Consider the following 23,515-nt stretch of genomic DNA (forward strand, 5'->3'; position numbering starts at 1 on the left):
TGTAATCTCTCATTCTCTCTCTAATCTACTCCTACCTCATCTCATTCTTGCTGTTGGGACTATGAAGATGGTGCTGCAACCTTGCAACCACCTCTTCTTGTGTTCTCTCCTTGCATTTGTAAAAAGCCCTCTCATTCTATCAATGCTATGCTCTCTATATTGATTCTTAACCTTGCATTCTTATGATTTTCTTCATAGCAACATGATTTCATCTCCTAAACTGATTCCTTTAGCATACAAAGTCTGATTTTATGTTAGTAGTTGATTCTAATCTATTGTTCATCATTCCCTTAATTGAAACCCAGATTTCACTTGCATTTGCAATTGATTTCATTGAAGAACATGATGTTTAGCATTTAGAAGCTAGGGTTTCAAATTGGGGAATCTTAATTTGACCATTGATTGATGTTAAATCTTTCCTAGATAGTCTTCATTTACTATTCCTAACATTCTTTCAAACTTCGGAGTGATCTGAGTCCCGGAAGCTGAGTTTCAGATAAAAAATCTCATTTCAGCCCCGTTACTATTCATCTGGTTGACTACTTGGTCGACTAGGTCAGTCGGCCAGCCAATCGACCAGCTGAATACAAATTTGATGTATTTGTTTGATTTGATCCATTTGACCTCCAATTTGCTTGATTCTTTTTCTAATATTGCATCTATGATTGTCAAGGGTGCAAGTACTAATCTTGGGACCATTCTATTTGATCTTTGGATTATCTTCAATTCGATTTAAGGTAAGGACGGTATTACCATAATTACATAAATTGTGTGAATCTTGTTTCTATTTTGGGAACTCTTTAGATTCAGTTTCACTATTGTATTTCTTAATGTTGTATTACTGTTGTGAGTACGTCAAGTATAGTAATCCCATATTATGTATTCTTTTGTTATCATGAATATTCATTCTTGTTAATTACATATGCAATTGATCATGTTATTACATATCTTTCTATATGATGAAATATCGGTCGTCTATCATATGATCGAATTCGGAATGTGATTGAATAGGTATAATTTGGGATTGGGGAATGTCCTATTGACATTTCTGTCCTTGGACATCAGAGGGAATAGTATGGGATGTTTCCGAAGGTGCCCATTGATGCTTTCCCGGATTATTGGATGTCATACATAGGACTTGTCTAGTGGTGTTGGGTAGGATGTCCTTGTTATATCAAACCCGATTCGGAGGGGTATTGAGACCGAACAACCCGTGGTAGCAATGTGGATTTGTGGGCGCTCAAGACTAGTGAGTTATATCCATGAGAGGACATAAATCACATTGCGGATGCTCGTGAGAGGCCATTTATTGGCAAGGTTGCAAAGAGTAGACTTGGGCTCACAAGCGCTCGAGACCAGTGAAATGATCCATGAGAGGACATGTGTCACACCCCACCCGCCTGTCTCGGTTATCCGCCCGACAACCTGTGGGAGTGATCCGTCATAGGATCCACGGTCTTACCCATCAACAATAATAAATGCAAGTAAAGATAATCATGAGCAAGAATAAGTTCAATAATTGAATAAAAGGATTATAGGAGTCCAAATACTCCAATAAAATAATCAAGGAAAGAATAAATGATCAAAAAGAATATGTGTTTAGCGAAAGTAATTCAAAAAGAATTAAATAATCTTATTTCCAGTTTCTTTCTCTAAAGCTAGAAAATGTTTCTCATGTTTATCAAGAAAAGGGGTTCTCCATTTCTTCTCCATACGGTGGGCAAACTGTCTGGGCAACTTGTCTCCTCGGCCATCAATGGGTGCTATAAGCGCACTCCATGCATTCACAGGAGCTCCCGCACAGACTATCTCCATTCCCATTGCCGGTGCCACATCCTCATCATATGAGAAGGCTCCTTCAATGGAAACGAATCCATCTTTCGGTGCATATCTTCCATCTGTACAGGCTAATATAACATAGAAAATAAAGGAATGAGTTATGACGAACTCAATAAGAACAACAATAATTCTCATCCGCATGTCAACACCATCAGAAATGAATATATGATATGTATGAAGTGCAAAAGTATGAATGCCACTAAGATCTAACTGTGCGAGTCTCTAACAGTTGACATGCTTTAAGATGTACACCAGCCCTCCTCTGGGTTGGTCTAGTCGCTCTGATCAGGCAAGAACTGGCTACCTCTATAGGGATCCTAGGTAAAAGGGTAAGTCCACACTTGGCTCTCAAACCATGGCTGGGGTTAAGTCAACACTCTCTCACCACCACCATTGGCATGAGTATTGACGCAGGTCGGGATTTCTAATCCTATGCAAGTCATAATGTTAACATACTACATGAAGTCTATATACATCCCCTATGACACCAACAAACTCGGTTCAGTATCATTCGCAACCTAGGAATGAGAACCCTCACGGACTGGTTACCGCTATTGGACTCAATTCCATAACCCTATGGTCATCCACATATTTTTGGGGCAGAAAGCTCTCATGACTCCTCATGACACTCGATCCGCTCCTTGGACGTCCATGATCCCAACCCTAACATATGCAACCCTACCATTGTATGACCAACAGTGGACCACTGAGTCTCTACATGGACTGGTTACCGTTGTAGGATGAAATAGAGTCCCATCACCGTCATCACGAGTCATCCGGCTTCAATTCCCCTACCGAAAGGGTAGTAGTATTTGGGTACCTAGCCATGCAACTCTAGACTCTACCTAGGTATGTCATCTAGTAGTTATGCCAGTGCTGGAGACATCAACGAGCATGTGTCCCATACCACAACTCTCTAATATCTCAGGCCAAGATATCCAAATGGAATACCCTTTCCATCAGAACCACAAACCATCATCATCATTGTTGGTGCTACTTTTGTCGATCGCCTTGAACCGAAGTTTCTCGCACCGAACTCCTCAGATCTGATTCGATCTGGTTTGCTCCTTGATCAATCAACCTCTCACTCCTGAAAGAAAACAGAATCACAGTAAGAAACGGAGCCGATCGTCTTGATCGGCGTCTCGTCTCCGACGATCTAGTCAGTATGGAGTCAATGGTGTTCACCGTCTCCTTCTGGAGCTTTTGGAATGCTAGTAATGGAGTTCAATCAGAGTGAGTTTAGGGTTTTGGTTGATTCTAGAGACTTACCTTCTCACGGATCTTCCCTCGCTTTTATACTGATTTTCCCGCTTATAATACTCTTTTAACCATGGCCATCAGATCATTGCTCCTCTTTGAACGTCTTCGATCATCTTAGCTTTATATCTCAATTGAACCCGATTGAGATTGGTTTGACCGGTACGAACCGGCAATGGATATTTTAGTTACAACATAAGCCCCCAAGCCTGCTGATCAGGTCGAGCTTGTATGAGACTCTGGTCAGGAGGTTTTATCCTTTTCATAAAAAACACACAGCATCTCTTGTCCAGCTACTTATGTCTTTTCCCCAGGTAATTCTCGGTTTCTTCAAAACCTTGATGACGAGTTACTGCATCATATCATCATTATCTTGAAAATCTGCTTATAATTATATCTCTCATGAGATCATGTCCTTCGTATTGGTTGACATTATATTACTGTATTCAGCCCCCAAATTATCTTAAAACCGGCTGAAATCACTGTCTTGTCAGATCTTTTCTGAATTTTCAAATACAACTTTTTAACTTCCTTAGCGTTACCGCCGCCTGATCACTGACTTCATCTTTTTCCCATGCATTACCATCATATTGCTCCCTTGTCTTTTCACACATCATCTTCATTTTTTCAACTGTTGTTTTTCATGCGTTAGCTGATTAATCCCACGCGTCGGTTCACGAAAGGTAATGACCATTGATTTTGGACCATCGTGTATTTCCCCCTCCTTTCAAGAAATCCTCTCTAATTCTTTATATATATCATCAACCTGTCGCCTTTTCCTTTCCGTACCTGTTCTTCTTCGCGAACACCAACATACCTATCTCGCTAACTTCTTTATTACTCCTTTTCAGATTTTACCTTTTCAATTTCCTTCTTCTTCCTTGCTTATCTCCGCCATGGAACCCGCTTCCAATCCTTCAGCATACCAGTATCTCTTCCCAACCCGATATACCTTCAAACAGAAAGCAAATGAAAAATGTGTCCGGTGCTTCTTCCTCTTCTTAACATGATCCTTCGGATTGGAAACCGGTCCCGTATGCTCATGATGAAGCCATCCTTCCTTATACTCCTGTCAACATGTCCAGAGAAAAAATGGACCCAAAGCATGCCGGTCCTGAATGGTATCCCACTAAGATAAAGAAATCCTCCCTGGATTCTTATTTGGAAAGTTACCATTTTCCTTCTGATGCTAGAGTATGGGTTCCCGACTCCTCCGACCGTCCTTACTCAGTTGATCCTGGTGTTATCACCATCTACCTTGATCACCTTGATTCAGGTTTTAGAATCCCGCTGATTCCCATAGTTCAATCTTTGTTAGACTATTATCATGTCTGTCCTTCTCAGCTTACTCCAAATAGTTGGAGGCTGGTTTATTGTTTTTTTGCGTTCATTCTTCAGATGAATCGTGTCCCGTCTGTTGATCTCTTCAGAAATTATTACACCTTGAAAGTATCCCGCGAACGCGGATATCTTCATTTTGCCGAAGAACCTCGCATTTTGGGTGAACTGGGGAGAGAATCCAAAATTTTCATTGATTCCTCCATTCCCCATGACAATAAGCAATGGCGGGAAAAATACTTCTTCTGCGCTATTCCAAATCCAAACTTCCGGTCTCGGTGGTGTCTTCATTCCTTGGAATCCTTATCTCCTCTAAAAGTACGTCCTGTGCTTACTGAATATGACCGAATAACCTGGAGAATGATTCCGACTGGAACTCCCATAGATGCGGCCAAGTTGAAGACGGATGCAGGTCTCATTAGTCATGGCCTTTTTCCAGGTAAAGATAATAACTGTTGTATACCTTTTTATCCTTTTGTAATCCTTACTCATTATCATATATTTTTGCCATCAGAAGTAATTGCTCGTCCCATCCTTAATGTTGCTGACTTACGGAGAAGTGTTTCGGAAGAAAAGAAGTCTGATTCTAGGGTCATTAAACCCTCCAAGAAAAGAAAACATACTGCCCGTCATCCTTCGAAGAGAAAAACTGCTAAGAGAAATTCCCCTGATCAAGAGGAAACTACCCCGGCTCCAGAAAGTGCCATCAGAGAAGATGCTGATGTGCAAATTGTGAAAACAGTTGCAAGTGAAATCCCTGGTCCCAAGATGAGGACCTCCAGAACCTCCAATACACTGAGATGTAGACTTAGGTCTACAGGTCCAGTCTCTGACCAGGGCCCATCTGGTTCAAAGAAGAAGAAGAAAAGAAGAAAAGAAATTCATACTGCCCCCATAAAAGTTCCTGTTGTTGAAGATAATCCATGTGAAGAAATTCCTCATGATACTTCTGTCTTCCCAGAAAAAATGGTTGAGGACGAAGGTCAAGGTAAGGATTTATTTGACTATTCTTCTGACCATCTGAAGAAAATTGCTGAAGACATACTAACATATGCTGCAGGTGGTATTATTGAAGAAATAGCCGATCAACTATGTGATGAAAATATTGATGTTCCTGTCTCTCCCTTGGATGTTGTTGCCGAAGACCGTGTAAATGAAATTTCCGCTTCCGTTTTACCTTTGTCCATCCCTGTGTTGGATGTTGCTGTCCCAGATACTGATGTTCCTGCTCCTCCAGATACCAATGTTCTTGCTCCCCCAGATACTAATGTTCCCTCTCCTGAGAAAAATGATGAAGATGTTCCTCCTCCTGAGAGAAGTAATGAAGATGTTCCTCCTTTGGAGGATAATAACCAAAATGTTTCCCATGGAATTCATGAAGTAGTTCTCCCAGAGAATAATCCTGTCCCTCCTGAAGCCCTCGTGGTAATTGTCCCTCATGAAGATCAAGAAAATATCATCATGCAGACTGGTTCAAATGATGCTGCAGTGAATGTTAATCCTGAGAATATTCTTGGGGTAGCTGATCTCCAACCAGCCCCTGATCAGGTTGATGATACCATGAGCAATGCTGATTCTGGGAATCCTTTCCACCCTGAGTGGTTTTTAAAAGAAAATCACACAGCCAGCCGTAATTGGGAGGCTGCCAGAGAATGGGGTACAAAAGGCAGAATTCCTCGCGACAAGAAGAATACTGCACGGATGTCTGATTCTGATCTTTATTCTCATGGGTGGGGGTAAGAATTAGACCTCTCCTTCTTTTTATTTATTTAAAACTAATTCACTTTTGATCTGATTATTTATATTGTCTTTAATGTATATATATATTGATTGATAAACAGATGTTTTGGAGCTGCCTTCAATGCATTTTCTGAAGTGTTGGAGAGAGAGAAAACTTTGTCTCAGGAAAATGTCGAACTGATCAAGAAGAACTTCGAATTGGTTAATGAGGTACAGGATCTTCGAAGAAAATTGGGATCTTCGAAAGAAAATTACAAAGAAATGCTGAGTTCGAGAGAAATAGATTTGATGAATGATCTTGATAGTTTGCATAATGATTATGAAATTTGCTCGACCATTGTCTTTGAATTGCAGGAAGAAGTTTCTATGTTGAGAGAAGCCGTTTTGAATCATAGGAATGAGCTTTCTCAACTTAAAATGTTAAAGGATGATGCCCTTGACAGGGCCAAAATTCCCACAGGTGAAAGAGAAGATTTTAAAGGAAAGCTGACCAGAGCCTTGGTCTGGTCACAAAGCATTGAGAAGGAAAAGAATGAACTCCAGGAGAAGTTTGATGAGATTGAGAAGCTGAATACTGCTTTAGAGTTGGCACAAGAATATCATGTGAAAGCCTTCAGTTCAATTCTGCTGGAGAAGTCTACTTTGGAAGATAAGAATAATGATTTGGAGTCAAGGCTGAATGAGATGACAGTGGAAAAGGATAATCTCAATGCTTCCTTTAATTTAGTTTCTAAGGAGAAAGAAAACCTTCATGCACTCCTGGATGAAACTTTGAAATTCAAAACTTTGCTGCATGAAGACTTAGAGGCAGAGAGGAAACAGTTTGAAATTGAAAAGAGAAGAATACAAAATGAGAGCCAGATAGTTTTAAACTCGGTTACCTCCTCTATAAAGGAAGTTGGAGATAACCCGACTTTCCTAGGGTTTTGCAAAAATATGGTAAAGGACTGCTCTGACCAAATTTTTTCAGAGATCCTTAAGACTCACCCTAGTTTAGATTTCAAGTTGTTACCTCCAGAGTTTCTCCCTTCTAGAACCTTTTTTGATCTTAGGAATCTGAAGCATCCCAGTTCTGATTGTTCATCAGAAGATGATTCTGATGATGATATGAGTGACTCCTCCAGCTCTGGCCCAGATCATTCCGCCAGTGGTTCAGATGATAATGATGATGACAATTTACCTGCTCAAGGAGATGAAGACATTGCTGCTAATGATGCTGTTGATGTTGATCCGTCTGATAATGCTACAGATGTTGATCCATCTACAAAATCACACATATGAAGAAAACACTCTTTTTGCTTTATGGACTTACCTTTTTCTTTCTTTAAGGCTATTGTTAACCATTACCTTTTTCTTTTTTGCCTACCTCTTTTGCATATGAGGGTTTTTCTTCTTCTTTTTTACTCGTCCATCTTTTATGTGAATGAAATTTTCTTCCCTCCTTCTATTGTGATTATTTTCATATTATATGTATACTGCTGAAAATACCTGATCAGATAGCTTGAGATGTTGATTTAATACCTGATCTGACCTTTGAGCTTTAATTAACAGACTTCAATGTAACCTGATCCTTGAGTTACTTTCTGATTAATTCCGTCGTACTCGATCCAAATGATGCCTTAGAAAGATGGCTACTGGAGTCTGACTCTGGAAAGTCGGGATCACCCTCGGTACGGAATGATCCATGATCAGCTTCGGAAAGCATAACCTGGCCTCGGAAGGCTGACCACTTGGGTCTGACTTCGGAAAGTCGGGATCATTCCTCGGAAGGAACAATCCATGATCAGCTTCGGAAAGCATAACCTGGCCTCGGAAGGCTGACCACTTGGGTCTGACTTCGGAAAGTCGGGATCATTCCTCGGAAGGAACAATCCGGGATCACCCTCGCGAAAGGAATGATCCGTGATTAGCTGAGCGTGACCTGGCTACCTGAGCCTAACTCACGAAGAGTCGGGATCATCCTCGGTACGGAATGATCCGTGATCAGCTTCGGAAAGCATGACCAGGCCTCGGAAGGCTGGCTACTTGAGCCTAACTCACAAAGAGTCGGGATCATCCTCGGTACGGAATGATCCGTGATCAGCTTCGGAAAGCATGACCAGGCCTCGGAAGGCTGGCTACTTGAGCCTAACTCACGAAGAGTCGGGATCATCCTCGGCACGGAATGATCCGGATCAGCTAGCATAATCACGCCTCGGAAGGCTGGCTACTTGAGCCTAACTCACGAAGAGTCGGGATCATCCTCGGTACGGAATGATCCGTGATCAGCTTCGGAAAGCATGACCAGGCCTCGGAAGGCTGGCCACTTGGGCCTGACTTCGGAAAGTCGGGATCATCCTCGGAAGGAATGACCCTGGATCAGCGTTGATATGGCTTGATCAAAAGAAACTGGTTCACATTAATGTTCCTTGGTTTAATAACGAGAAAGAAACTTTGGATGACCCTGCTTAATAAAATGCATTCTCCAAGAATACATGAAAATTCTTTCTACTGATAATATTTCTTAAGGTGAACTACATTCCACGGTCGTTTCAAACAACTTCCATGAGAGTCCTTCAGCCAGTATGTGTTTTTGCTCACGTTTTTGTTACCACATATGGTCCCTCCCGGTTGCGTAAAGCTTTCCACAATTCCTTGGATCTGACGCTGATTTTTTCCTCAAAACCAAATCTCCTACTCTGAAAGATTTATGTTTGATTCGAGCGTTATAATACGCTGCTGTTCTCCTTTGATATTCCATATTACGGTATAAGGCCTTTTCTCTGACTTCATCTAAAAATTCGAGGTTTGCCCGTAGTCCCTCTTCATTAGTTATTGGATCAAATTCTTCATATCTATTTGATCCCACCATAACTTCCACTGGAGCCAATGCTTCTGATCCATACGCCAGTCTGAAAGGTGTTTCACCTGTTGGGGTTCTGACCGTAGTCCTATATGCCCATAATACATGAGGTAATTCATCAATCCACAGACTATGCGCTTCATCCAGTCTCTTTTTTATCCCCTGCAAAAGTGTTCTGTTTGTTACCTCAATTTGGCCATTGCATTGAGGATACGCTACGAGATGAGTGTTTGCATTCAATATGATAATCTGCACTGGAATTCCTTGAATCTCTCATTGTCAAATTGTGGTCCGTGATCAGTCAGTAGAATCTTTGGTAGGCCATATCTGAATATGACATGATTTCTGAAGAACTTTTCGATTTGATTCGTGGTAGTTGCTGCCAAGGCTTCTGCTTCTACCCATTTCGTAAAATAATCGATTGCAGCCACCACAAACTTTTTCCCTCCAGCTGCAATAGGAAAAGGTCCCAACAAATCCATACCCCACATAGCAAATGGGAGAGGATTAAGGATTGATGTTAGCTGCTCTGCTGGCTGGTTCTGAATTGGTGCATGAATCTGGCATTGATGACACCTTTTTACATACTCAATTGCCTCAGATTGCATTCGTGGCCAATAAAATCCTTGTCTTAAAATTTTATATGCCAAAGCTTTCCCACCTAAGTGGTTTCCACAAATTCCTTCATGAACTTCAGATAGAGCATAAAGAGCATCAGAGGGTCCCAAACACTTCAACAGTGGCCCAGAAACTGTTCTTTTATATAATAACCCATTTTTTAGAATAAACCTGGCAGCTCTTCTTTTTACAGTTCTGGCCTTTTCTCTATCTTCAGGAAGAATACCATCTTTTAGATATTGCATAATAGGATCCATCCAAGATATCTCTGCATCAATTTCCATTATCTCTGGCTCTGAATATGCCGGAATATCTAGCTCCTCATAATATACAGTTTGTGGAATAGAAACAGACTTTGCGGATGCCAATTTTGCCAGAGAATCTGCTTCATTGTTTTGATTTCGAGATATCCTTGTGACTGAGAACTGTGTGAACCACTCCTTACATTGTGATACTTTTTTAAGATAGCTGACCATTCGATCATCTTTCGCACCATACGCTCCCGTGACTTGACTGACCACCAGTTCTGAATCACTTTTTACTTCGATGCTTTGAACACAGAGAGATCTAGCTAGTCGTAATCCTGCAATAAGAGCTTCATATTCTGCTTCGTTGTTTGAAGCATGAAAATTAAACCGAAGTGCATTTTGAATTACAAATCCGAACGGACTTTGTAAAATCACTCCCGCTCCTGATCCCTGCGAATGACTTGACCCATCTACATGCAAGGTCCATACAGAAGATGCCTTACTAGAATCTTTTTCCTCCTCTGGTGATGAAATACTTTCAGCAATAAAATCAGCCAAAACTTGTGCCTTTATTGCAGTTCTAGGTCTATAATCTATATCATGTTCGTTAACTCTCTCGCCCATGATACCATTCTTCCCGCCGGATCAGGTTTATGCGGTATTTTCTTTAAAGGCCAGTTAGTAAGAACGATAATTGGATGAGCTTGAAAATAGGGCCGGAGCTTCCTGGCTGCTATTATTAAGGCGAAAGCCTGTTTCTCAAATTCCAGATATCTAGATTCTGCATCTAACAATGTATGGCTTACAAAGTAGATAGGATTTTGGACAGTACCTTCCTCCCGGATTAACACCGCGCTTACCGCCGCCTTTGAAGAAGATAGATATATCTGCAAGCTTTCTCCGGGCTTTGGTCGAGATAAAACTGGTGGACTGGTCAACCTCCTCTTCGACTCTTCAAATGAATTTTGACAGTCCTCGACCATTTGAATTCGTTGAGTGCATTTAGATTCTTCAAAGCCTTGAAGAATGGTGCACACTTATCTCCTGATCTGGATATAAATCTACTTAATGCTGCAACTCTTCCTGTTAAGCTTTGAATTTCCTTCATACTACTGGGAGCTGTCATATTTAAGATAGCCCTGATTTTTTCTGGATTTGCTTCAATGCCTCTCTGTGTGACCATGAAACCTAGGAATTTACCAGATGAAACTCCAAATGCACACTTCTCAGGATTGAGTCTCATTCCATTTCTCCTCAATACATCAAAGCATTCTCTCAGATCGACGAGATGATCAGATTTAAGTTGACTTTTTACAAGAAGATCATCTACATAAACCTCCATATTTCTTCCAATTTGATCAGCGAACAGCTTGTTCATTGCCCTTTGGTATGTTGCACCAGCATTTTTTAACCCAAAAGGCATAACTTTATAACAATAGCTTTCCCGATTGGTCATGAATGCTGTGTGAGGTTGATCCTCCTTTTTCATAAGAATTTGATTATATCCTGAATAGGCATCCATAAAACTCAACATCTGCTGACCTGATGTGGCATCGATTAGCTGATCGATTCGTGGCAAAGGATAGCAATCCTTGGGACATGCCCTGTTCAAATCAGTGTAATCTACACACATTCGCCATTTTCCATTATGTTTTTTCACCATTACCACATTTGCTAACCACCTTGGGCACTCGATTTGCTCAATGAACTCAGATTTCTTAAGTTTGTCCACTTCAACCTTAATTGCATCATGCTTTTCTGATGAGAAATTCCTTCGTCTCTGCTTTACTGGTTTGATAGATTTATCTATCCATAAACAATGCTCTGCTACCTCCCTACTTAAACCTGGCATGTCTTGTGCTGACCAGGCAAAGACATCTGCGTTTTGCTGGAGAAATTCTTTCAATTGTTGCTTATCCTGACCGCTCTGATCAGCTCCTATCATGGTCCCTTTTTCTGGATTCTCCAAATCAAAACAAATTTTTTCTAGCTTTTCTACTGGTTCACCTCTTTGAATTTTTTCCTCATCTCTATTATCTGTAACTTCAACAGTAAAGGCAAGTGCCTTACCTTGTGCTTTCGAATCCTTCAAAAAAGTTGTGTAGCTTTGCCTTGAAGTTTTCTGATCTGATTTGCATTCTCCAACGCCACTTTCTGTTGGAAATTTGACCTTCAAATGTCTTGTCGAAATTATTGCACCAATAGTATTCAACGTTGGTCTCCCCAGAATTATATTGTATCTTTGTGGACTTTTAATTAACAAAAATTTGGTAACTGTAGTTACCGTTTGTGGATGTGTTCCAAGTGTTATCGTTAGTTCCACAGTTCCCTCTACCGAAGTAGACTCTCCAGAAAATCCAAATAGTCTTGTATTGCAAGGTTTTATCTTGACCGTATCCAACTTCAATCGTTGAAAAGCTTCGTAAGACATGATGTCTACAGATGATCCTGTGTCTACCAGAACTCTATGAATATCTCTGTTCGCCACCTCAATGACTATCACAACTGCGTCATCGTGTGGCTCTTGAATTCCTTCCATTTCTTCCTCCGTGAAGACTATTTCCTTCATCGTTTTGATTCTTCTAGGAATAACATGAGATTCAACAGAATTCACATACCTGGCATGAGCCTTAGATTTTGAAATTGAATTTAAGTCCAAACTTCCCAGGATGGTCATGACGGGGGACTGCTTCTGTTGAATCTGCCGATTTTCCCTTTGTTTAGTATTTTCCTCCTGGAGAGTTATACTGAAAATCTCCCTTGGCTTGTTCTTCTCTTGCTGGTGTTCGATTGTTCCACCTTCTCGGCTGATCAGCAACATTTCTTCTGTTTCCCCCATTTCTTTTTTGAACATACTGATCTAATCTTCCTTGGTTGATCAGTCGTTCAATTTCATATTTTAGAATTCTGCAGTCATCAGTATCATGACCATGATCTTTGTGATATCTACAGAATTTATTCGGATTTCTTTCATCCGCCTTTGCTATCATAGGTAATGGCCATTTCATAAATCCCTGGTGCTGGATTTGCATCAGAATTTCCGATCTTCTTACGTTGAGAGGAGTGTAGTTTTCTTGGAATGGTTTGGGAATATCCCTTCGTATTGACGATCGAAATATTTTTTGAAAAGCTCTGCTTGTTCCTTCGTTCTCTCTGATCTCTCGATCAGGTCTCACCACTCCCTCATCTTTTCTTTTAACTCCATTGCTATCGTTTCTTTTCTTGCTTGGAGGATGTCTTTCATATTTGCATACCGATTACAAGTAGTCGTCAATTCTCGCTATGTTTTTTGGTTTATTCATAATCGGGAATTCGGGAAGATGTTCATCTGTTAGGCCTCTGAACATAGCGTCATATGCCACCGCCTCATTCAAATTTTTAATTTGAATTGACTCCTGATTGAATCTCTTCATATAATTTCGAACTGATTCTCCCGATTTTTGGCGGATTGCAGCCAAGTTATCAACATGATTTCTTGCTTTTCATGCTACTTTGGAATCTTGACAAGAATACTTTCGTCAAATCCTTAAATCCTTAATGGAGTCGGCAATAAGTGAAGAACCAGGTTGTTGCAGATCCTTTCGGGGAAGATGGAAATGAACGACACTTTAAAATATCGAGTTACCTCGCTAGCATCATAACAGAGTTGAACCGAGCGGGTGCTCCATTGGATCTGTACTTCCATCGTACATCGTGAATGTCGGAAGTTTAAAATTGCGCGGCAATGGTGCTGACATAATGTCTTTAGCAAATGGATTCTGGTTCATTATTTCCTCAGTATTTTCTCCGCCATCTTTATTCACCAATCGTTGGATCTGATCATCGAGGACGCGAAATCTTTTGCTGATTTCCGATCCATAAACTTCAGATCTGCAATCTCCTGATCTTCCTGTTTCTCTCTTATCTCTCCAATTCCCAACGCTCCTGCTTTTTTTGCTCCAGATATGACTCAATTGATCATCTCTGGACGATTCTCGATCCTCAGTCTCTAGTGGAATATAGTTTGGATCTGCACTTTCTCCTGATCCTTCCTTCAGAAATGATCTCCTTCGACTTCCTCCCGATTTTTGAACACGAGAGTTTGGGACATGAAGTCGCTTTTGCTCGGGAAAGAGTTCGAGATTTTCCAACTGACAAAACCGGAACTCTCTCCTCAGGATGTACTCCGATCTGCTTGATGAAAGTTCTCATTAGATTTTGTGTCTCCAGTATTTGATGTTGCATGCTCTCAAACCGCTCCGCAATTAGATTTGGATCTAACTCTGGACGAGATGTCGCCAATGTATCTGCTAATTGTTTCTCTTGCCTTCCAAACTGATCAGTTGGACGAGACGGAGAATGATCTTCCAGCATTCTCTGCCTTTGTCGAGTTTGCATCACTGGAATTTGCGGCATCGGAACCACTTCTCTCGCTCTTCTTTTTGGATTTACTCTCCTTGGCTCCCTCTGGCTTGTTTCCGCCATTTCTATCGGTAATTCCTCCTCTCGCTCAGGTGATTGAGCCATAGCTTCTGTTCTGACTTGTGTTCCCACAGACGGCGCCAAATGTTGGTGCTACTTTTGTCGATCGCCTTGAACCGAAGTTTCTCGCACCGAACTCCTCAGATCTGATTCGATCTGGTTTGCTCCTTGATCAATCAACCTCTCACTCCTGAAAGAAAACAGAATCACAGTAAGAAACGGAGCCGATCGTCTTGATCGGCGTCTCGTCTCCGACGATCTAGTCAGTATGGAGTCAATGGTGTTCACCGTCTCCTTCTGGAGCTTTTGGAATGCTAGTAATGGAGTTCAATCAGAGTGAGTTTAGGGTTTTGGTTGATTCTAGAGACTTACCTTCTCACGGATCTTCCCTCGCTTTTATACTGATTTTCCCGCTTATAATACTCTTTTAACCATGGCCATCAGATCATTGCTCCTCTTTGAACGTCTTCGATCATCTTAGCTTTATATCTCAATTGAACCCGATTGAGATTGGTTTGACCGGTACGAACCGGCAATGGATATTTTAGTTACAACAATCATCATACCACATTCATAATTGATAAAGCATATGTAAAGTCAATACAAACAACAAGCATATAATAACATCAGCATGCTATTCATGGTTACAACAATATATAAAATGAAAGAACAGTATTGAAAGACATTGGACTAGCATGTTCAAGTCATTTCCTAAAGATGAGGTTGTATGTCCTTACCTATAAATAAGTAGAAATCCTCTAGATTGCAAACCAGAAACAATTATAAGACTTTTATTGGAAACAGAGGACACCTATAAACAAGGTTACAATAATATGTAAGTCAAATGAATCAAATCAGACAAAAGTCAGAAGTTACTTGCCCTCTGGAAACCAGCCGGTTGCTTAGGTTGAGCGACCGCCCTAAAAATAGAGAGTTTCAATCTGAAACTTAGGCTTCTGATCATCAGATTTTGATATGATTTTTGGATGATCACAGTCCGAATTTTGAACCTAACACTACCACAACCAAGGGGTAACATGAAACCTAACAATTGACACCAATTTGGTACCCAAAAGCCTCCCCTTGATTAGATCAATCCTTTTCACAAAAGCAGGGTTTTGTTTTCGGACCTGATCTCATCAAGAGCATTAAAAAGGTAGGTACTATAATGAGAGGATCATGAACAACCAAAGAGGAAAACAAATCTACTTTAATCATAGCTGAGGGTAGAGAATGAGTGAACAGGGAGTCACTTACCTCAACCAGATCAGCCAGAAAAGAAAAGAGAAGCTTCCAGATCACCAGCAGCACTTTGCTCACTTTCCAGCAAGTCACTACTACTGCCTAACCACCAAAAAGAGCAATCCCAAATATAATATTCGTAAAAGAAGCGAGGGTTGCTATTTATAGAAGTCTTGGGGCAAAATAGGGCAAAACCCCGCAACAAGGACCAAGCGGTCACTTGGTCCAGTCAACCGCCACTAGCAACCACCCCCTAGTATATTGCTATACAAGGGTGCTTTGCTCAAGCGGTTGAAGTCAAAGTACAACCTAACCCTAATCAACACATGGGGGAGGTCTTACCTTCATTCCGGACATCTCCAGACATCACTGGCCTTCCAGAGGTCCAACTACCAAGCAAGGCAAGCTCTTCCACAAGAGAATCCAGATCCATGGGTTCAGGGTATGGATCATGGACTTCTATTCGGACACTCCACAAATTTACCCAGCTAGACCTTCGGCTTCTCGGACCTGCAATACGGATCTCGGGTTAGAGATATGGGGGTTGTTACAATGTGAGAGCTTCCTGATGAGCACATTTATGTGTGAAATCTTAGGGCATAAAACATGCATTTTATACACTTAGAGTGGAATTACCTTGGGTTTTATGTTGTTTTTGCAGATTTTAGGACTTTTCAAGATTTAAGCAAATATTTGGAAATTTGGGCTTGAATCATGCAATTTTACACGTCAAGAAGTCCATTTAAATTCTCAAATGCGAAAATGGACCTGATCTGGAGCATGATGGGCTAGAGATATGTGATTATGAGCCAACTCCGAAATACTGAAGAGATAAAGAAGGCAAATTTGATCTATGGCTGAGATTATAAATTATCAATCAAATCTACAGAGATATTATTGAGAGAGTCCACATGGAGAAAAGATTCCTTGCATACTTCAATATCTTATTTTCTATTTGGGATTTGATTAAAGAAAGAAAAAGAGGAAAAATAATTATATTCAGATAAGGATGAAACAAAAATCCCGTTTTTGAATGTCTCTGTCCAGTTTCGATCAAGCCCTTCATCGAACGGTCATCTGATGTCCGAACGTGCTGATTTTTGGAGGAGAGCTTCATGACTACTTAAACCTCAAATCCAATGGTGAAATTATGCATCTGATCTCTTTAAGTTGGCTCGATTAGTACGTCAAAACCCTAAATGGCTGAGTAAAATAGGAACCTTGAGTTTTATTCAAATTCAGCCGTGCCTCATATCTCATGTAAACTCTATAAAAGGAGCATACTCCATCAAAGGAGAACATGTTCTAGAGCTTAGCAGAATCATCCTTTCTCCTCTCTTCAGTTTATTTAGGCTTTCTCTAGTTTTCTTTGCTTGCATTTGTGAGATTTAAATTTCTAGATTGAATGTTTAGGTTTAATTTTTTTTTATGTAATGCAATTCAAGTTCAAGTTTCAAGTTTCAAGTGTTTAGATTCTTTTTTCTCTGGGTCTAGCAATTGCAAATTTAGATCATTCTAGATCTAGATCTGGTTGTTAGGGTTGGTTGAGATTCGAAAATTTTGTTCAATTCGCAAGTAACCTTCTTCATTAATCTTCTCTCCTCCCTCCATTCCCACTTCTATCTACCCCTCTATTCTTAATTTAGGATTTACTTTCAGCATTTACTTATTGTTCTCCCATCCCCTGGATTCTTGATCAAAGATGCCTATAGTGGTGCCTCTCTTTGGTTAAGGCTTCCTTTTTACTTTCTGCAATTTACTTTCTGTTATTTACTTTCTGCAATTACTTTCAGCATTTACTTATTGTTCTTCCATCCCCTGGATCCTTAATCAGAGATGCCTACAGTCGTGGCTCTCTTTGGTTAAGGCTTCATTTTCCTTTTATTGCTTGTTTATTGCTTTGTTATTTACTTTCGCACCTGTTTTTTTCTTCTTTAATATCCATTCCCCCGATCAGTGGATTGTAAGCTACAGCAAAGGGTCCATGGTCAAAGTCATTATTATTATACTCCCCTTCCCTCGATCTAGAGCTCACACTCACATCACTTCCCTTTTCCTTTTTATTTTTATTGTTCGCATTTTTTTTCCTGTCTTTTATTTATGCATTGATTGTGTTTAATTTATTTTTCGTTTCAATTCGATTGCATTAGACGTATAGATTAGGATCGTTTAGTTTAGTTAATTATTTAACAATAATTGATCATTCCACTCTCACATTACTATTAAGAAGTTGAATTATAAGTGACATATCTCCTTGAGATCGACCCGTTAGCTACACGACACCGTGCACTTGCAGTTACTTTTAAATTCCACAAACAAGTTTTTGGCGCCATTGCCGGGGAGGTATTAGTCCACTTTATTTTTCTAATTCTTAAGTAAATCGAAGTGTTTAAAAAAAAAATTTCAAAGATATTACTCTTAACTTGAGTAGAAACAAAAACGTATAGTAGTCCCCACTCTACTGCAAAATCCCCAGGATTCGATTGTAGGTGGCTCCGAAGACTATATGGATTCCCTTGCTGTCAAACCTATACAGCGCTCAGCTATACGGCAACCTTACAGCTTTGGAATCATTGTTTCAATCTTTGTGGTGGGAAATTCACTACTTTCCCTTCGTTTTTGTTATTTTCTTTTCTTTTATTCTTTAGTTACTTTATTTATTTAAAAAAAAAAATGTCATTCTTTCATAAGAGCCATTAATTGCATTAGGTGGTTAGTGCATGTGTGTCTGGACTCGTGATTCTACAAATAGAATTGTCCGAGTGTCTACCTTCACCATGGAAGGTCTACCTCCTCCACCTCCGCCTAAGAGTCTTAGAGATAGATTTTATCCAACTCGATCTACACAACCTTCCTATATACGTTTACCTAAAGTGAGGGCTAATAATTTTGAGCTCAAATCTCATTATCTATCTATGTTACCCCAATTTCATGGGTTATCTGATCAAGATGCATATTGTTCCTTAGGGAGTTTGAGGAGGTTTGTGTCCTTATGAAGGTACAACAACTCACTGATGATGCTGTAAGACTATGGTTTGTTACCTTTGCATTAAAAGACCAAGCCAAAAAGTGGCTTTATAGCTTACCTAGGGATAGCATCATCACATGGGAATAATTCACTGTCCTATTCTTGAAAAAAAAATTTCCTTTTTCCAAGACGAAAAAAATAAGAAATGATATTCTTCAATTTTGTCAAAATCCCAATGAGTCCTTTGCTAAGGTAATGGAGAGATTCCAAAGCCTTTTCCAAGAATGCCCTCACCATGGTATATAATTATGGCATTTATGCCAAATAATTTATGAGGGTATCGATTATCAAACAAAGCAACTCTTGGAATCTATGTGCCCCACAGGATTTACATCGTTCACTGATGATTCCGAAGCTTGGGAATTTCTTTTAGACCTAGCAGATAGAACTAGAGAATGGGAGTCAACCCAAGAATCTGAAGGACTAGTAGGGGATATTTTGTTGATAGCCAGTTCATAAGGAAGCACAAATAGATAGTCTTTTGAAAAAGTTAGAGACTTTGGTAGTTAACACTGCACCACCACCACCAAGTCAAGCACATTTTATTGACAAATTTATTGCTATGTATGCATGGTGTCAGTGTCCTACACATGTAAATGAGGAATGTCCTAGCTATTTTGGAGGCCAACATGAAAATGTCAGTGCGATGTTTCCAAACCCGTACAATTCTGGGTGGAAGAATCATCCTAACTTTTCATGGTCTCAAGGGCAAAACCAAAATGGATTAAGCAATTATTCCACACAAAATCAATTTGGTGCCCCTCAAAAACAAAGTGCCTAATTTTCTCATAATCAAAATGTCCAGTTCCCTCAAGCCCCTAATTTTCAGAATGCCAATTTAGCTAGGCCTGCCAATCCACCTATTGTGCCTCGTATGCCTCATATTGCACAAAATCAATCACCACCTGGTTTCAATTGAGGTAATAATCCAAAGTTTTCTCATCTTTCTACCTTAGAGAAGAATATGGAAGTACTTTCTAGCACCTTCATGACTTCTATGCATAATATGGAAAAACAAATTTTCACTCTTGCAAGTGCTTTGTCTGAGCGAGAAAAAGGTAAAATGCCTAGCCAGCCTGAGTTAAATCCTAGGACTAAGATTCAACAAAGGCCACCAAATCAAGTCAACCAAGTTGAAACCACCTCTTCTTCTTTAGAGCCAATTACTTCTATGTATGCATTGAGAAGTGGAAAAGGTTATTTAACAGGTGAATCTCCTATTACTGACCAGGGCAAAATTAGTGACCATCGTGATGCGGAGAATGTTCAAGTATCTCCCAATGAGGGTTTGTCTAAAGAACCCTTAGAAGTTGAGGAGGAACCAATTGCTTTAGAGGTACCTAAGTCTAATGAATCATTATCTGAAACCCTAAGAAAAAGAAGAAAAAAAAACTTCAAATGTGAGATCTTATGTACCTAAGGCCCCTTTTCCTAGCCGATAGCAAGTACCAAAAGGAATGAAAATGTTGACAAAATTTTAGAAGTTTTAAAAAATGTGAATGTCAACATTCCACTTTTAGATGTTATTTCTCAAGTCCCTTGTGCTAAGGTTCTTAAAGACTTGTGTACTCAAAAGAGAACCACGAATATCCCAAAGAAGGCCTTTCTAACAGAAAATGTGAGTTCAATCCTTTCAGAACAAGTCCCAATTAAGTATAGAGATCCAGGAAGTCCAACAATTCCATGTGTTATTGGTGATAAAAAAAAAAAAACAGAACATGCTTTACTAGACTTGGGCGCTAGTGTTAATTTATTGCCGTATACTGTTTATAAACAATTGGGTCTTGGGGAACTCAAACCAACCTCAGTTACTCTTCAGTTGGCTTATGGATCTGTTAAAATACCTAATGGAATAGTTGAAGATGTGTTAATTCGAGTAGGAGAATTTGCGTTTCCTGTTGATTTCATTGTCTTAGACACACAGCCAGTTAAATCTTAATGACCAAATTCTTGTGATATTAGGGAGACCATTTTTAGCTACAAGCAATGCTCTTATTAATTGTAGAAATGGTCTTTTGAAGTTATCATTTGGGAATACATCCATTGAGTTCAATATCTTTAGGTTAGGGAAACAACCAAACTTTTCTGAGAATATTAGTATGTTGCAAAGCATTTCTGATGATATTGTCCATTGAAAAAGGTTTTGAAGAAACCTTTGCCTTCGACTCTTCGATATGCTTTTCTAGGCCCCAATGAAACTCTTCCTGTAATCATTGCCTCTGACTTACCAAAGACCAAGAGGATGAACTTCTTAGTTTGCTTAAAGACAATCAAGAAGCCATAGGTTGGCAAATGGCCGACATTAAAGGAATTAGTCCCTCCATAGTTCAACATCATATAAATTTGATTGATGGATCCAAACCCTCTAGGGAACCCCAAAGAAGGGCTAATCCTGTGATGAAAGAAGCCATTCACAAAGAAGTGTTGAAATGCATGGATATTGGGATTATTTATCCCATATCAGATAGCCAGTGGGTAAGCCCAATCCAAGTTGTTCCTAAGAAGTCTGGAGTCACAGTAGTTACATCTACTACCAATGAGCTCATCCCAACTCGTATTCAAACTGGTTGGCGTGTTTGTATTGATTACCGAAAGCTTAATGTAGTCACTCATAAGGATCATTTTCCTTTGCGTTTCATTGATCAAATGTTAGAACGTTTAGCCGGCCATGCTTATTATTGTTTCCTTGATGGTTATTCTGGCTATAATCAAATCCCTATTGCACCCGAAGACCAAGACAAAACCACATTCACATGCCCATATGGAACATATGCCTATCGATGCATGCCCTTTGGGTTATGCAATGCTCCTGCTACATTCCAGCAGTGCATGATGAGCATATTCTCAGATATGGTAGAGGATTATTTGGAAGTATTTATGGATGATTTCTCTGTTCATGGGTCTATCTTTTCTGATTGCCTTCACCATCTCCGCTTAGTTCTTGAACATAGTAGAGCCAAAAATTTAGTTCTTAATTGGGAGAAATGTCACTTCATGGTGAAGAATGGAATAGTCTTAGGTCATATTGTTTCTAAGGTAGGGAATTATGGTTGATAAGGCTAAGGTTGATCTTATCTCTAATTTACTATCACCTAAGAGTGTCAAGGATGTTAGATCATTTCTCGGTCATGCTGGTTTTTACCGCTGCTTTATAAAGGACTTTAGCAAGATAGCCAGACCATTAACTTCATTACTTGCTAAAGATGTCCCCTTTCATTTTACCTCTGAGTGCTTACTTTGTTTTGAACTATTGAAAGAGAAGCTCTCCACCGCTCCTATAATACAAGCACCAAATTGGTTAGAACCCTTTGAGTTAATGTGTGATGCTTCTGATTATGCTTTAGGGGCAGTTCTAGGTCAAAGGCTAAATAAGATGCCCACTGTGATTTCTTATGCAAGTTGAACCCTCAATGATGCACAACTTAACTATACGATAACTAAAAAAGAATTTTTGGCTGTTCTGTTTGCATTAGAGAAGTTCCGCTCATATTTGATAGGTAGTCATGTAATTGTTTACACTGATCATTTAGCTATCAAATATTTGCTACAGAAGAAGGATGCAAAATTCCGACTCATTCGTTGGGTCTTGCTACTACAAGATTTTGACTTAGAAATTAGGGACAAAAAGGGAACTGAAAATTTAGTTGCAGACCATCTATCCCGCCTTTCTAATTCTAGAAAGGAAGAGAGTCCAATTCTAGAAACATTTTCAGATGAGCAATTTTTATCAGTAAACACGGTACCTTGGTATGAAGATATTGTCAATTATCTTGTGACCTATGAAACCCCATCCCATTTGTCCACCCAAGATAAATATCGGTTCCATTCACAAGTGAAATATTTTTTCCAGGATGATCCATACTTGTTTAAAATAGGTTCAGATCAAATCATTAGGCGTTGCGTACCTGAGCATGAACAAATGTCTGTTCTTTCATTTTGCCATGATCATGCTTGTGGGGATCATTTTGGGCCTAGGAAAACTGCAGAAAAAGTGCTTCAATGTGGGTTCTATTGGCCTACAATATTTAAGTATTCATTTTCCTTTTGCAGAGCTTGTCAATCTCTTGGTCAAGTGACCAAAAGGAACATGATGCCCCTGAATCCAATTTTAATTGTTGAAATTTTTGATGTTTGGGGTATTGATTTTATGGAACCATTCCCTAATTCTTACGGGAATCTATATATTCTGTTGGCTGTCGATTACGTGAGCAAATGGATAGAGGCCATAGCTTGTAAATCAAATGATCACAAAGTGGTAGTCAAGTTTTTAAGGGAAAATATCTTCTCTAGTTTTGGCACTCCTCGTGCTTTGATTAGTGACAAGGGCAAGCATTTCTATAATCGGCCTTTTGAGGCCTTGATGAAAAAGTATGGAATCACCCATAAGCTTGCTACTGCATACCATCCGCAAATGAGTGGTCAAGTAGAGGTTTCCAATAGACAGAATAAGCAAATTTTAGGATAGACAGTTAACCCCTCTCGTAAGGATTGGTCAAACCGTTTGATTGATGCTTTATGGGCCCACAGAATTGCATATAAGACGGATTTGGGTCAATCCCCATACCGTTTAGTGTATGGTAAAGCTTGTCACCTCCCAGTTGAATTAGAGCATCGGGCTTTCTGGGCAATCAAGAAGTTGAAGCTTGATCTTGACGATGCGGGAATCCATCGTTGTATCCAACTATCTGAGTTGGAGGAACTTAGAAATGAAGCCTATGAAAACTCAAAGATTTACAAGGCTAAAACTAAAACCTTTCATGATAAGCATATTGTTACGAAATCATTTTCTATTGGTGATAAGGTTTGTTGTATAACACTCGGCTACATTTGTTCCTAGGAAAATTGCGAACTAGATGGGAAGGTCCATTTATTATTCATTGCGTTATTAACCATGGTGCT

General features: G+C 39.7%; 1 non-coding gene across 1 annotated transcript; it reads right to left on the bottom strand.

The window, feature by feature from the left end:
• Positions 1–18,751: 18,751 nt before the first annotated feature.
• Positions 18,752–18,858, bottom strand: LOC149024215 (small nucleolar RNA R71). The gene has a single exon (XR_016171929.1). It is a non-coding gene; the product is annotated as a small nucleolar RNA R71 (small nucleolar RNA).
• Between the last annotated feature and the right edge of the window lie 4,657 nt (positions 18,859–23,515).

The sequence above is a fragment of the Hakea prostrata genome, chromosome 2, assembly GCF_041222555.1.
Source record: "Hakea prostrata isolate BN-2017 chromosome 2, UWA_Hpros_2, whole genome shotgun sequence".
Taxonomy (NCBI): Eukaryota; Viridiplantae; Streptophyta; class Magnoliopsida; order Proteales; family Proteaceae; genus Hakea; species Hakea prostrata.